This window comes from Aquarana catesbeiana, linkage group LG11 (genome assembly GCF_042186555.1).
Source record: "Aquarana catesbeiana isolate 2022-GZ linkage group LG11, ASM4218655v1, whole genome shotgun sequence".
Classification (NCBI taxonomy): Eukaryota; Metazoa; Chordata; class Amphibia; order Anura; family Ranidae; genus Aquarana; species Aquarana catesbeiana.
The window spans coordinates 249,736,934-249,752,464 of NC_133334.1; positions in this window are offsets into that span (position 1 = coordinate 249,736,934).

A 15,531-nucleotide genomic window follows, 5' to 3' on the forward strand; every position below is an offset into this window, starting at 1 on the left:
TCACACGCTATTCTAAGCTTGGATAAATCTTTCTGGCCACAAATCAGGCATATGATTTCAAAAATGTATTTATTTCATTCTCAAATTTTTAAAAAACACACGGTTGAGAGGCCTTTGGTTTCTCTATCTGAAGTTACAGAGTTTTTAGTGCTCTCTGGCTCCAAAAACTAACATCCTTTGGCCACTCACAGAATTTGAGAATTTGTGCATATCTGTTGAGCTCCCAACCCATACTAAATCCAAGAGCTATAAAATATTATTTCATTTAGATTCACCAGGTTTACCCATGTACACAGTAAAGTGGGTGATGGAACTAGCCTATTTAATTCAGGAGGAAGAATGGGACCAAATCTTTAAAAATACTCATAAATTTTCAATGGGCTGTGATACCCAGAAACGTAATTTTAAACTGCTATCAAGGTGGTACCGCATTTCCAGACAATTTACATCACATTTTTCCATCGCAGTCGGAACTGTGCTGGCACTGTCGTGTCTCTATGGGAGATTTCCTACATGTTTGGTGGGCCTATCCTCCTATTAATAAACTATGGGAATGTATAATAAATCTTTATAATATAGTTACAGATGAGTCTGTTCATAATTCTGCAGAGGTGACCCTTCTTTCTCTTTTTCCTCAGACTTTACCCCGAGTTAGGAAATCTCTTTTAGGTTTCTTAGTTTCAGCAGTAAGATAATTAATCCCTAGGTAATGGAAATCATCTACCATCCCTTCATTTATGGAGTGGATTGAGACTCTAAATGGTGTTATGTGTATGGAAGAACTGGTAGCTGAAAATAATGATACTACGGAGAAGTTTATTAGGGTTTGGTTGACATGGTTAACATTTAAAGACTCTTCAAAGCTAGTGGATTTCTTGGCTGAGCTTCATTGAGGCTTAAGTTCAAATACCACTAACATAGAACCTGCGAATAACGAAGGGAAAACTCCTATTCCCTCCCCCCTTCCCTTTTCCCCTTCCGCCCCCCTTTTTTTTTTGGTTCGATTTGTTCTGCTTTGTTTGGTGGGTGTTTTGTTTTTATCTATTTATTTTGTTTCCTATTTAAGGGTCTTTAAAGGTTTGTACATTGGTGCATCACTATATATTTGATTTTAGTTTTTTTATATAATATCTGATTTAAGATTCAGTGATGAAGTAGACCCTTTTTCATCCTTATATGTATGTAGCAAAGCCGATTATGTTATTTGTTTGTTTTAAGTGTTTTAGTGTTTGTGAATTATTTGGAAAATCTTTGGGGTGAATTAGAGCGGAGACTGCGATCCAGGAATTCTCGTCCAACTTCAGTGCCTGACCTCACAAATGCACTTCTGGAAGAATGGTCAAACATTCCCATAGACACACTCCTAAACCTTGGACAGCCTTCCCAGAAGAGTTGAAGCTGTTATAGCTACAAAGGGTGGGCCAACTCAATATTGAACCCTACGTACTAAGACTATGATGCCAGTAAAGTTCATGTGTGTGTAAAGGCAGGCATCCCAATACTTTTGACAATATTGTGCATATATACGATTGTTACACAAGTCATGTAGTAATTGAATGTTATTAAACATTACCTTTCCTTTTCAATCTGCAGCTCTGTCATTTTCTGTAAAATGCAATATGGCAACATGGAAGCATTCTTCACAGCTGGTGAACAGAACATCCCCCAGATACGTTATTTCCTGTTTGTGTGTTTGGCTTACCAATCTTCACAGAAGTCTACATTAAGATATATCAGATTTTAGGCATCCCCTGCAACAAAAATGTAAGTTTTGGTGAGATACTCCCAAAAGGAGGTCTAAACTACATGGCATAGTTACCAATGCCAGGAGCCTGGCAGACAAGATGGGTGAATTAGAAATAACTGAACAAGGAGGATTTAGATTTTGGGGGAATTTCACAGACCTTGTTCAACAGCTCTCATGATTGTCTGGGAACCATTGAAGGGTATTCCCTTTATTGCAGGTATAGAGAGGGTAAAAAAGGGGGAGGGGTATGCCTAAATATTAAGAATAATGTACAAGTGAATGTGAGAGATGACATCAATAAGGGAGCTAGGGAGGAGGTGAAATCCTTATGGGTAGAGCTCCAAAGGGATGAAGCTAAGGGGAAAATAATACTGGGAGTATGCTATAGGCCCCATAACCTGAGGGAGGAGGGGGGGGGAAGGACCTCCTATCACAATTTGGATTAGCAGCAAGAATGAGAAGTGTTATCATAATGGGGGATTTTAATTATCAAGACATAGACTGGGCGGAGGGAACCATGCATTTGTCTAAGGCTCGCCAGTTCCTAAATGTCTTGCAGCACAATTTCATCAGTCAGATGGTAGACACACCAACTAGAAACAAGGCGTTACTAGATCTACTGATTACCAACAATACAGACCTGATCACGGATGTAGAAATACGGGGCAATTTAGAAAACAGCGATCACAGTTCAATTGGCTTCAGTATAAATTACACAAATAGGAAAAACAAGAGGAACACAAAGACACTGAATTTCAAAAGAGCCAACTGTGAACTTTGCTAGAAGATATAAATTGGGATAAAATCTTAGAAACAAAGAACACGGATAAGAGATGGGGTTGCTTTAAGAGCATATTAAATAATGGCATTAGCAAGTGCATCCCATTGGGAAATAAATTTAAAAGAGCAAACAAAAGTCCTGGATGGCTTAACTCTAATGTAAAAATGCATATAAAAGCAAAGGAGAAGGCCTTCAAAAAAATACAAGGCTGAGGGATCAATATTAGCATTCAGACTTTACAAAGAATGCAATAAGATATGTAAGGGTGCAATTAGTGTGGCTAAGATAGAACACGAAAGGCACATCAGTGACATGTCACACACAGCTCCTCCCCCCCACAGTTAGAATCACTCCGTAGGACACACTTAACCCCTACAGCGCCACCTAGTGGTTAACCCCTGCACTACCAGTAACATTTTTACAGTAATTAATGCAATTTTTTTAGCATTGATCGCTGTATTAATGCCAATGGTCCCAAAATTGTCCGATGTGTCCTGCCATAATGTCGCAGTCACGATAAAAATCGCTGATCGCCGCCATTACTAGTAAAAAAAAAATTATCAATAAAAATGGCATAAAACTATCCCCTATTTTGTAGACGCTATAACTTTTGCGCAAACCAATCATTAAACGCTTATTGCGATTTTTTTTACCAAAAATATGTAGAAGAATATGTATCGGCCTAAAGTGAGGGAAAAAAATGGTTTTTTTTAATATTTTTTGGGGATGTTTATTATAGCACAAAGTAAAAAATAATGCTTTTTTTTCAAAATTGTCGGTATTTTTTTGTTTATAGCGCAAAAAATAAAAAACGCAGAGGTGATCAAATACCACCAAAAGAAAGCTCTATTTGTGGGAAAAAAAGGACGTCAATTTTGTTTGGGTGCAACGTCGCATGACCGCACAATTGTCAGTTAAATTGACGCAGTGCCGAATCGCAAAAAGTGTTCGGGTCAGGAAGGGGGTAAATTCTTCCGTGGCTGAAGTGGTTAAGTATATAAACAGTAAAAAAGGGAGGAAAGACCATATTGGCCCCATAAAGAATGAGGAAGGACATCTGGTTACAAAGGATGGGGAGATGGCAAAGGCATTGAATTTATTCTTCTCCTCAGTCTTCACAAGGGAATTGGGGGGCTTCAATAACCAAAACTGCAGTGTTTGTCCTCATGACACATCACAGGAAGCACCTCCATGGTTAACATAGGACAGAATTAGGAATAGACTTGGGAAATTTAACATTAATAAATCACCAGGACCAGATGGCTTGCACCCGAGGGTACTTAGGGAACTCAGTCAAGTAATTTCCAAACCATAGTTCCTAATTTTTACTGACAGTCTACTGACCGGAATGGTACCAGCTGATTGGAGAAAAACCAATGTAGCACCAATGTTTAAAAAGGGCCAAAATACATCCCTGGGAATTACAGACCAGTTAGCCTAACATCAATAGCATGCAAGCTCTTGGAGGGGATGATAAGGGACTATATACAAGATTTTAATAATGAAATCAGTATCATTAGCAGTAATCAGCATGGATTCATGAAGAATCGTTTTTGCCAAACCAATCTATTAGCCTTCTATGAGGAGCTGTCATCTAGATAAACGAAGGTCCGTAGTCATGGAGTATCAAGACTTTGCAAAAGCATCTGACACAGTTCCCCATAAACGTTTACTGTTCAAAGTAAGGTCCGTTGGCATGGACCATAGGGTGAGTACATGGACTGAAAACTGGCTACAAGGGTGAGTTCAGAGGGTGGTGATAAATGGGGAGTACTCGGAATGGTCAGGGGTGGAAAGTGGGGTCCCCCAGGGTTCTGTGCTGGGACCAATCCTGTTTAATTTGTTCATAAACAACCTGGAGGATGGAGTAAACAGCTCAATCTCTGTATTTGTGGATGACAATAAGCTAAGCAGGGCAATTACTTCTCCGCAGGATGTGGAAACCTTGCAAGAAGATCTGAACAAATTAAAGGGGTGGGCAACTACATGGCAAAAGAGGTTTAATGTAGAAAAATGTAAAATAATGCATCTGGGTGGCAAAAATATGAAGGCAATCTACTCATTGGAGATGAACCTCTGGGGGAATCTAGGATGGAAAAGGACCTGGGGGTCCTAGTAGATGATAGGCTCAGCAGTAGCATGCAATGCCAAGCTTCTGCTAACAAATAAAACAGAATATTGGCATGCATTAAAAAGGGGATTAACTCCAGGGATAAAGCGATAATTCTCGGACTCTACAAGACTCTGGAGTATGCTGTCCAGTTCTGGGCACCAGTCCTCAGGAAGAATGTACTGGAAATGGAGCGAGTACAAAGAAGGACAACAAAGCTAATAAAGGGTCTGGAGGATATTAATTATGAAGAAAGGTTGCGAGCACTGAACTTATTCTCTCTGGAGAAGAGACGCTTGAGAGGGGATATGATTTTAATTTACAAATACCATACTGGTGACCCCACAATAGTGATAAAACTTTTTTGCTGAAGGGAGTTTAATAAGACACGTGGCCACTAACTAAAATTAGAAGAAATTAAGATTTACCTTAAACTGCATAGAAAGTTCTTTACTGTAAGAGCGGCAAAGATGTGGAATTCCCTTCCAAAGGCCGTGGTTTCAGCGGGGGGCATCGATAGTTTCAAAAAACTATTAGATAAGCACCTGAACGACCACAACATACAGGGATATATAATGTAATACTGACATATAATCACACACATAGGTTGGACTTGATGGACTTATGTCTTTTTTTTCAACCTCACCTACTATGTAACTATGTAACATCTAAAGGGATACAGACTTTGCAGTGCTGGGACAAGGTCATCCAGTGCCCAGGGCAAAGATGCTAAACTGCGCCCTCCTCCCCCGTTCATGATGTGCAAACTTAGGGGATCCTACATCCAGAAATTACTCACTTGTTAAAATCACTGACGCTGTCAGCCTTGCATCAGGAGGAAGGTACCCCCATCGCTACAGTAAACCATTGTGCCCAGGGTAACCGTCCCTCCCCCCCACCCCTGAGACCTTGCCACTTTTCTCATTAGAACCCTGCAAGTGCAGCAGCTGATTGATAACCATAAAATCACTCCCATTAGATTCACAGGCAAACAAATAGCTATTTCTTCAGAATAACAAAAGGTAGGAATCTGCAATAAAGTTTGTTAAAATCCCTGCAATATAGATAGTCACTCTTTAATAAGCCCAATATAATGAAATGATCTGCATTAGATCCCAACTCCCAAAGCAGATTTGAGTTTTATAAGTGGCTAGAAGAAACATTTCTATGCACCAGTGGCAGCTGGTGGCTTTTTGTTTGGGGGGTCGGCAAAAAACCCCCACCGCGACACCTCAAACCCCCCACCCCCCTCCTCACTGTCTGCTGGTCCACCGGCACTTACCCCATCTAGGCAGGGGGCACATCAGGCAGTGGCAGGGATCAGGCAGTGATGGGCACATCGGGCAGCGGAGGGGATCGGGGCATCAGCGGACATCAGGCTGCAACTGGCATCGGGCAGCAGCTCCTGCATCTTCTCCTCCTCGCTTCCGCTGTGTGTCTCCTCCCCTCCTCCTAGGCATCCAGTAGGATCGCCTGTCCTTTCAGCCAATTGGGTGATGGGTATCAGACACGCTTTGCTGATTGGCCAGGAGAAGGATCAGTGTTGCAACAGCAAATATTTATTTGCTGTTGCAACACAAATGGGTGGGCTTCAGACACAATGCTCCGCGCCCTGAGCCCACCCTATTTTGAAACCTATTAGAGACTCCAGCTCTAATCAGGTGCTTGAAAACACACCCCTGCCCACCCCCGCCATAGGAATTCTTGCGCCCAGCTTCCTGAAAGGGGCCAGGCGCATGGATAGGAAGGGCGGTGCCGGTGGATAGGGGAGGCAGCGCCTGTGTACCCACAATGGATGGGCCACCCCTGCTTTGCACTGAATATTTGTTACACCAATTGACAGCAGGGGGCATGTTCAGAAACATCTCTTCTCCATTACAAACAGACAAGAAAAAGGGGGTTCCAAATCATTAGCTTAAAAATAAAATGGAGAAGGTTGGCTGTGAACAAGGCCTGCATGCCGAAACACGTCTGCGTGTTCTTTTACCATGGTCATACGACAACAATAACATTTGAAGACTGAATTTCCAGTGGTGCCGGCTCTTCAATGTACATTCATGGTTTGTTATCGGATGTGGGAGGGACATCCTGAGCCAGAGCACCTGAATGAGGTGTGCCACCGCCCATCCCAGCATTTGGCTTTTTCTGTCCAGAGCGGTGTGGTTTTGTGTTGCATAGGTTGGATAGCGATATCTGAATCGACTGAATCCCCGAACAGCTATACTGCATTCCCAGTGTGCATTTGAAAGTTCAATTTTCCATTTTGAGTGGAGTGTCCCTTTAAATTCAGTATATATTCACAAGGATGAAAGACAATTTTCCATCACTTATTAAAAGAAAAATCCCTTTTAAAAGGCCCTTTATTCCTTGGCGTTGATGAAGGAAAGCCAGCCAGACTACCGGATGGTCTCAACAACACTTCCGTCAATGTTAATGAGGTCTATTTAAAAATATTACTAATTTCCCCAGCAAACGAAATATGAAGTCATTAAGCACTGCAGTGAGAGACGGCTCATAGAAGCATTACATATGTATAAAGTCACAGCTTGGTGCCCTCGGAGGATTCGCACAAATGCTATGTACAATTTGGTCTATTCTTTGAGGTTTAAGAAAACAAATGGTGTGTGCAGTATATAGTGATATTTCATATCCAGCTGGGCACGCCATTAAATATGCACCTGTAATAGGGTAATGAGAAAAATGTCCCTTTAGATTTTGCAGCAAGTGACTTATAGGCGCTCCCTACTGAACTTGCAAAGAGCACCGGATCTCTGGAGACAAGTGGATTTTGAGCACAGGCATTAAAAATTAAACAGGAAAAGTATCTTTGATGAAGCCGTTTGGAAATCTGCGCCCGGCCTACAAGTCTTAAAAATGTCACTTTATTTAAAGACAAACTTCGGTCAGAAGTAAAAAAAATACAACCTTGGAATGCATAAAGGGGACAAAAGTTTATTTATATTTACTACAGGTACTTACGGTATATGGCGCCATCAATTTACACAGCATGTATATTGTACATTCACATCAGTCCCTGTCCTCAAGGAACTTAGAATCTAAGGTCCCTAACTCACATTTATACATACACTATATTACCAAAAGTATTGGGATACCTGCCTTTATATGCACATGAACTTTAATGGCATCCCAGTCTTAAGCCTCTTACACACGATCAGATTTTCCGCAGACAAAACCTCTGACTTTTGTCCAAAGGCGTGTGCCTGGATTCTGTCTTGCATACAAACGGCAAGGAATTGTCGGCCAACAAACACAAACGTAGTGACGTACTACGTGGTTTTTCAGCTCTTTAGCACCACCCTTTGGGCTCCTTCTGCTAAGTTTGTGTTAGTAGAAGTTTGGTGAGTGTTGATTCGCGCTTTTCATTTCACACTTTTCAGTTTGTGCTTTTCATTTCGTGCTTTTCAGTTCGTTTCTGAACGCCCGTTCGTCAACCAGACATGTTGCGGAATCGGAGGAGATAACATGTTCTTTATTATTGGCCTTGGAGTTATTGCTTTGACCCAAGTCCAGTCCAAGAACAGGAGGAGGAGGAGTTCTTGGACCAAAAATTGGTTGCTTTATTAATCGTGACCAATTATGTCATATGCCTTTGCTGCGGGAGCTCCAGGAGAATAATCCACATGTTTTTCGGAATTATCTCCAGGTGACGGAACCCTACTTTCACCAACTCTTGGCATTGTTGACCCCCTATATTAAGAAGCAGGACACATGCATGAGGCTTTTATTTTATTTTTTGTTTGAATAATAATGATTTGATTTGTTATATTTTCTATGCATAGAATGTGCATACGAGAGAAATCTGCTGTGGTTAGGTGTGTCTCACGTAGTATCGCAATGTCGGCTTTTAGACATTTTAGGTGGCGAAGAACTGATGAAGGATATCACTTTCATGAAATTAGTTTATGGAGAAGGGCTTTATCTAGCGTGTAGGGAGAACTTAAAAGATAAGTGTGGGGTGGTACACAGTGTAATGGTGGGGGATCACCTGTGGATGTATAGTAAAACTATGGGTGCTTGCTTCTTGAGCGAGAGGGGTTAGGAGGGAAAACGACCCAACAGGGGTCTATAGGGAATAACAAAAAAGGTACATACCCAGGGGAGCCTGGATTTCAATTTTTTCCATATGTGTATCATTTCCATCAGTGAACAGCGTTACCAGGGGTTAAAGCCATTGTCCGCGGCTGTGAGATGGTCTGACCTTGGGGAAGCCCCCAGGGGGGGAAATATGATAGAGACTCGGAGTGCCATCTTGCGGGGCCAGGTGTCCTCCCTGTGGTAAGGTTGTGTAGGTGTTACCTGAAAGCGAGAAAACATAACAAGTTAATAATCCGCTATGGTGGCGGGTTCTATGAGTTAACTGGAGAGAACAAGGCGTGGTGTAAATCTCTCTTGGAACTGGGGAAGCTGTTTTTTTTTTGGAGCATTGCATTAAAGTCAGTGAGGTTTGTTACGAGCTGAGGAATTGGAGTGTCTGATTCTCTTGGGGGGATCCTTCCTTGGGCTATGTTGGTCTCTTGGGTCCATTGCGTGAGAAAGAGTTTCAGTGGTCAAAGTATCCATAGGGATATGAAGGTAGGATTGCAGGTAATGCGAAGCTTCATCTGGGTGCGTGAATAATTTTGGGTTTCCTGAGCGGTTCGTGAAGCGAAGATTAGCGTGGAAAGCTAAAGTGAATTTCACCCACTATTGGTATAGAGCTTGGCAGATCGGCTGGAAGGCCTTCCTTCTGCGTGAAACTTCATGAGAGTAATCTGCAAAAATTAGTAATTTATGGCCATCCAGTTGGAGTGTTTTTGAGTTCTGGAAAGATTTAAGAATGTTTACTCTGTCCATATAGTTCAGGTAGCAAACTTTTACAGGGCGTGGAGTGCACCTGTCGTTCAATGGGGCTCCCAAGCGATGGGCTCTTTTAACGCGCTTGGTACAGATGTCATGAAGAGAGTCAGCATTAAATGATTCTGGGAGTCCTATGATCCTCAGATTATTTCCTCTAGACCTATTTTCAAGATCTCCCAGCTTTTCTAGGATGTATTGCTGTGTGTTTTTTGCTTGTTGTTCAGAGGTATGCGAGTCTAGCATTTCTTCCTCAATGTCTGAGAGGCGATGTTTCAGCTCAGAGAGGCGTTTAGCCTGGTCTCCCAGCTCTTTCCTGAGCTGGGTTATACCTGTTACAATCGCCCTGTCCACTAAGTAGTAATTGTGGGCGAGAGTAATGCATCCACTGCCTGTGCCAGGCTGGCATATTTCTCTTCTGCTGTAGCGAAGGGTATGGGTACCTGTCCCATGAGGTCTGGCGTGTTGGGAGGATATTTATTAATGGGGGAAGGACCGGCCTTTTATCCATCTCTGTGGCTGCAGGACTGTGCAGGAGGTATCAGTCCATGCTCCATGACCTTTGGAGAGAGGCAGCGGTGGCTTTGGTGTGGGTGGGCGCAGGCGGTGCAGTGCCGGATTTATATGGTGTTCTTCTCGGAGCCTCCGTTCCAAGCCCCTTCACATATGGCGCCGGAACTGGAAGTCTTAGAAACTATCCTTTTTAATCGCAGTAGCATCTGGTAGAAAGGCATCAGTGCTTCAAGCTTTAGGAGTGGATGACAACCATGTCATCTGCTACCCAGACAGGGTGGAACTTAGGACGGTCCACGGGTTTGTCCCCAAAGCATCTTCCTCTGCCAGCCTCTCTGAACCCTGGAGTCTACCAGCCTTTTCCGACCAAGATTCGGAATCGCTTTACCAACTTGATATAACGATTATTCTAAAGCACTACCTCTAAGCCATGGCCACCTTCAGAAGCTCACCCAAATTATTCATTATCCTTTTGGGGAAAAAACAAGGGCAAGAAGGCAATGGCCAGGAAAATTGCACCATGGATAATAAAGTTGATCCAGAAGGCGTACAGGGCAAAGGGTCTGGATTCACCCACTTAGATAAAAGCTCATTCCATCAGGTCAGTATCTGCTTCTTGGGCGGCAAGGGCGAACGTATCAGTTGAAACTATCTGCAGGGCAGCTCGTTCATGAAACATTACAGGGTAGATCCAGGAGCTCTCTCATCTGTTGATTTCGGCAGACAAGCCATCAAGACAGCATTATCTAAAACTAAACGATAGTCTCTCTTCTAAATAAATTATTTTCTAAGCATGATCCCACCCGTCTAGCTAGTTATTTGTCATGGGTATGCTGCCATGGAGGCACCAGGAAAACATAAAATTGTACCATATTTACCATATTTCTCTTTTCCTGGTGCCTATCCATAGCAGCATACAAACTCACCCACGGTATGCTGTAATATGTAAGAATGCTGCGGGGGTCTCTAACCCTCTCTTTTAAAGATATTCTCTGATCCTGAGGGAGGAGCCAAGGCGGAGCTTGTCATGGGTATGCTGCCATGGATAGGCACCAGGAAAGGAAAATTACGGTAAATATGGTACGATTTTCTGTTTTTTTTTTTAGTTTTTACAATTTTTTATTGCTGTCTGTGCCCCCTTTAAGGAGATTCACCCTCTCTGGTCGTCATGTTTACTATTATCATTGAAAGTAAAAATAAAAGAAATTCCCAAATTTTGGGTTGTCCCCAGAAAAGTAATGGATGGGAAATCTTCCAATGGGGACACTAGTTCTGGTGGCCTGAGGGTCCCCAAGAAATTCCTTTAATTTGCAGAGATTTCCTATCATTTCCTGTTTGGCTATGGGACATAAAGTGAAGGGAAATCTCCCCAATGGAACAGAGATGGCAAAAAAAAAACTGCCAGGGACCCCCATAACCACTGGCCAAGGTTGTGGGGAAGAGACCTTTGTCCCCAAGGCAGAGCCCCCCCTTCCCCAAAGCAACCCCCATGTTGAGAGCATGGGGCCTGGTAAAGTTCAGGAGGGAGCAGGCACTTGCTCGTCCAAATAAATGAAACAATGTGTCCTTCGCGCTACTATTGAGTAAATGCAGTAAATGTGCTTAGAATAATAAAAAATAATGAAAGATTTTTTATAATATATGTGTTGATGTCAATTAGGATAGCAGCAAAATCTAAAATGTGTTCACACTACACCGATATCAAATATATAATAAAAGTGATCTCGCGCAATCCCATCATTTCTCACATAATAAAGTGACTTAAATATATATAAAGTGCCTAATGCTGAATGACATCTCAATAAATAAATAAAGAATAAATATGTAGATTAAAGGTATTCTCTGTTAGTGCCATAAAAGATGAAGTCACGAGCGGTGACATAACGCGTAGGGAATGGTTGTGGAAAGACGTAAACCAGAAGTCACGTGAGAAGGCACCCTAGACGCCGCTGTTCTGTATCTCGCTTGTTTTTATTGACTTTTATGTAAGAGCACATCTTGAAGCCCTAATAAAACTTTTAATTTATTACTTAAACTACTACACTATTGGAGGCTTTCTTCCTTATTCCCTCTAGCACCACCAGGCCGTTTGTGCCTCGGTGGTACATACTATGACAGGCCAGTGAGCTGTACTGGGAGCTAAGAGGAAATTATCCAAGCCGGGCTAAAGAGATGAGGAACATTTGGACTTCACTTTGACGCTATACACCTATCCACCACATATGAAGGTGAGAGTTCTGAGAGACTGATACTTGCAGGAGATCATCTATGAAGATATATATGAACTTTGATTAATCTACTTATTTTATTATTCAATATTTTAACATTTCATCATTCACCAAGTCACTTTATGCAGTTTCACTATTTGAATGAATTTTTTCACCTTTTTTTGATGTTTCACCTTTATGGCACTAACAGAGAACACCTTTAATCTACATATTTATCCTTTATTTATTTATTGAGATGTCATTCAGCATTAGGCACTTTATATATATTTAAGTCACTTTATTATGTGAGAAATGATGGGATTGCGCAAGATCACTTTTATTATACACTCGCTCGTCCACCCACTTTCCTGGTCTGCCGGGCTACGTGCGTTTGGTGTGGACGCCACGCCATTTTATTTTTAATTTTATTTTTATTTCCAGGCACTTTTTTATTTACATTTAGCTGTCAGCAGGGAACCCCACTAACAGCTGATGACAGATCAGTTGTTAAGGCTGCGGCGCTCCTTAACAATCGGCTATTCACAGTTTGTTAAAGAGAAAAAAGACGCAAAACACATGAAAACCGCATACAAAAACAGAGGTTCAAAAATGCAAAATGCACAAGAAAACCGCATCAACTGCAACCGCATAAATGTGAACCCAGCCTTAAAGTTGGGTGGGCAGAGGCTGATAGGGATTTACTGACACTAGTTACCCATCAAGTTCTCTCCCATTTTGATTGCAAGCAGGCACCTGGCAGATACTTAGTCAATAGAAAGCTTGCTGTTGACTATATAACCAACCCACTGCCTGCTATTAATTACAAGGAGAGTGGACCTGAGGGGGAACTGAGGAGGAACTAGTGTCACTGGTTGTTAGGAGGCTGTCAGTTGCGAAGTCAAGAAAGTTCTTAACAACCAGTGACAGATGGGGAGAAAAGGGTGTAGTGGTGGAAAATATGCACTCGGTTACACAGCAAACAAAGACAGCCACTCTGCTTTTCCTTTCCTTTTCAATCTGCAGCTCTGTACAGTGCAATGCAAAATAGGTTTTCTGTGTACAGAACGTGTACTGAACACACCCCAGAAACATAATTTCCTGCTTGTGTGATTGGCTCACTGATTTTCACAGAAGTCTACACCTATGGCCTGTACACACAATCCGAAAATCGGACGAAAAATACCGCTTTCAAAGAGATTGTACGATAATCGGATCGTTAGTACAAAATTTTCCTCGTACCATACCAGATCATTCGATTTTCGTTTAGGCTCGATTCACACCTATGCATGTTGCTTTTGAGCGTTTTTGGAGTTTTTTTTTTCATGCTTGCCACGTTTTTGAGCCGCGTTTTTGCCGCGTTTTTGCCGCGTTTTTGCCGCGATTTGCGTTTTGCGTTTTTTTTTTTTTTTTTTTTTTTTTTTCATTTTTTTTTACAGTCTTAAAAAAAAATTACAAAAAAAAAAAAATAAAAAAAAAAAAAAAAAAAAACGGCAAAAACGCACCAAAAACGCACCAAAAACGCATCAATAACACTGCAAAAACGGTGCACTTGCGTTTTTGATGCTTGTCCATTGAAAACCATTACATGCAAAACGCTGCTTTTTGCATGAAAAAAAGTCCCCGACCCTTTCCAAAAACGCAGAGATACAAAAAAGCATTGATGTGAACATGTTCCATAGGAACCCATGTTAAAAAATTCCCGTGCATTTCTGCAAAATGCAAAATGCATCAAAAAACGCGCTAGTGTGAATGGGGCCTTAGTCAGTACAGTTGACTTTCGAAAATTCAATACAAATACATTACAATACATGACATCACGAGAATTTTCGGGACTTTAGTAACCTATTCACTTTCTACTTGCGACTATTAAGCGAAAAAAAGTTGTAAGATCTGTCGTATGATATTCGGATCGTGTGTACGGACCATTAGATACAAGTCAGATTTCAGGCATCCCCTGCAACAAAAATGTCATTTTTGGCAAGATACTCCCAATAAGAAATAATGTCTAAAGGATGCAGACCCTGCAATTTTACTCATTAGAGCCCTACAGCTGCAGCAGCTGGTTGATAATTATGAAACCACTCCCATTTGACCCAATGAGCACATGGGCACAGAGGAACAAACAGTGATTTCTTCAGAATAACAAAAGGTAGGAATCTGCAATAAAGTTTGTTAATATCCCTGCATTATACATAGATCACCCAGAGGGGAATGTTTTTCTTCTCAACAAAAGTTGAGTTACACTTTTAATCAACAAATATAAAGTTCTTATTTCTTCCTTAATCCACATGTGTTTGTGCTTGTTGTTTAATGCATTCCATTTACAGTTTTGTGCAAAAGAAGATAATGCTGGTAGAGGTGATGTTCCCAGACAGAGGAAGAATCCTGAGGATTGAGATAACACATCACACTCACCAGATTATATTGACCCCTTGTTTTACCAAGTGAGTCAATATAGTGCTCTTTAACCACTTGCCGACTGCCTAACGACGATATATGTCAACAGAATGGCAAAATCACGTACCTGGTATGTGATTGCCTTCCCGCGGGCGGGGTGTCCAATCGGACCCCCCCCCCCGGTGCCAGCGGCGGTCGGCTTTGGTCTGGGAGCGTTCAGAGATGAGGGGGAGGCCATCCGATCATGGCCCCCCCTCACGATCACTCCCAGCCAATGAGAATCCCCCCCTGCCTGTGTGTAGTACACACAGGCAGAGGATGTGATGTCATCTCTCCTCGGCTCGGCAGTTTCCGTTCCGGCGCCGAGGAGAGAAGACATCTGAGTGAGTGTAAAACACAAAAACACACAGTAGAACATGACAGGCACACTTTACACCCCCAATCCCCCCCGTTCGCCCCCCAATCCCCCCCAATCACCCCTCCCCCCCGTCACACTGACACCAAGCAGTTTTTTTTTTTTTTTTCCTGATTACTGCATGGTGTCAGTTTGTGACAGTTAGAAGTGTTAGGGCAGTTAGTGTTAGCCCCATTTAGGTCTAGGGTACCCCCCTAACCCCCCCAATAAAGTTTTAACCCCTTGATCACCCCCCGTCACCAGTGTCGCTAAGCGATCATTTTTCTGATCGCTGTATTAGTGTCGCTGGTGACGCTAGTTAGGGACGTAAATATTTAGGTTCACCGTCAGTGTTTTATAGCGACAGGGACCCCCATATACTACCTAATAAATGTTTTAACCCCCTTGATTGCCCCCTAGTTAACCTTTCACCACTGATCACCTTATAAGTGTTACGGGTGACGCTGGTTAGTTCGTTTATTTTTTATAGTGTCAGGGCACCCGCCGTTTATTACCGAATAAAGGTTT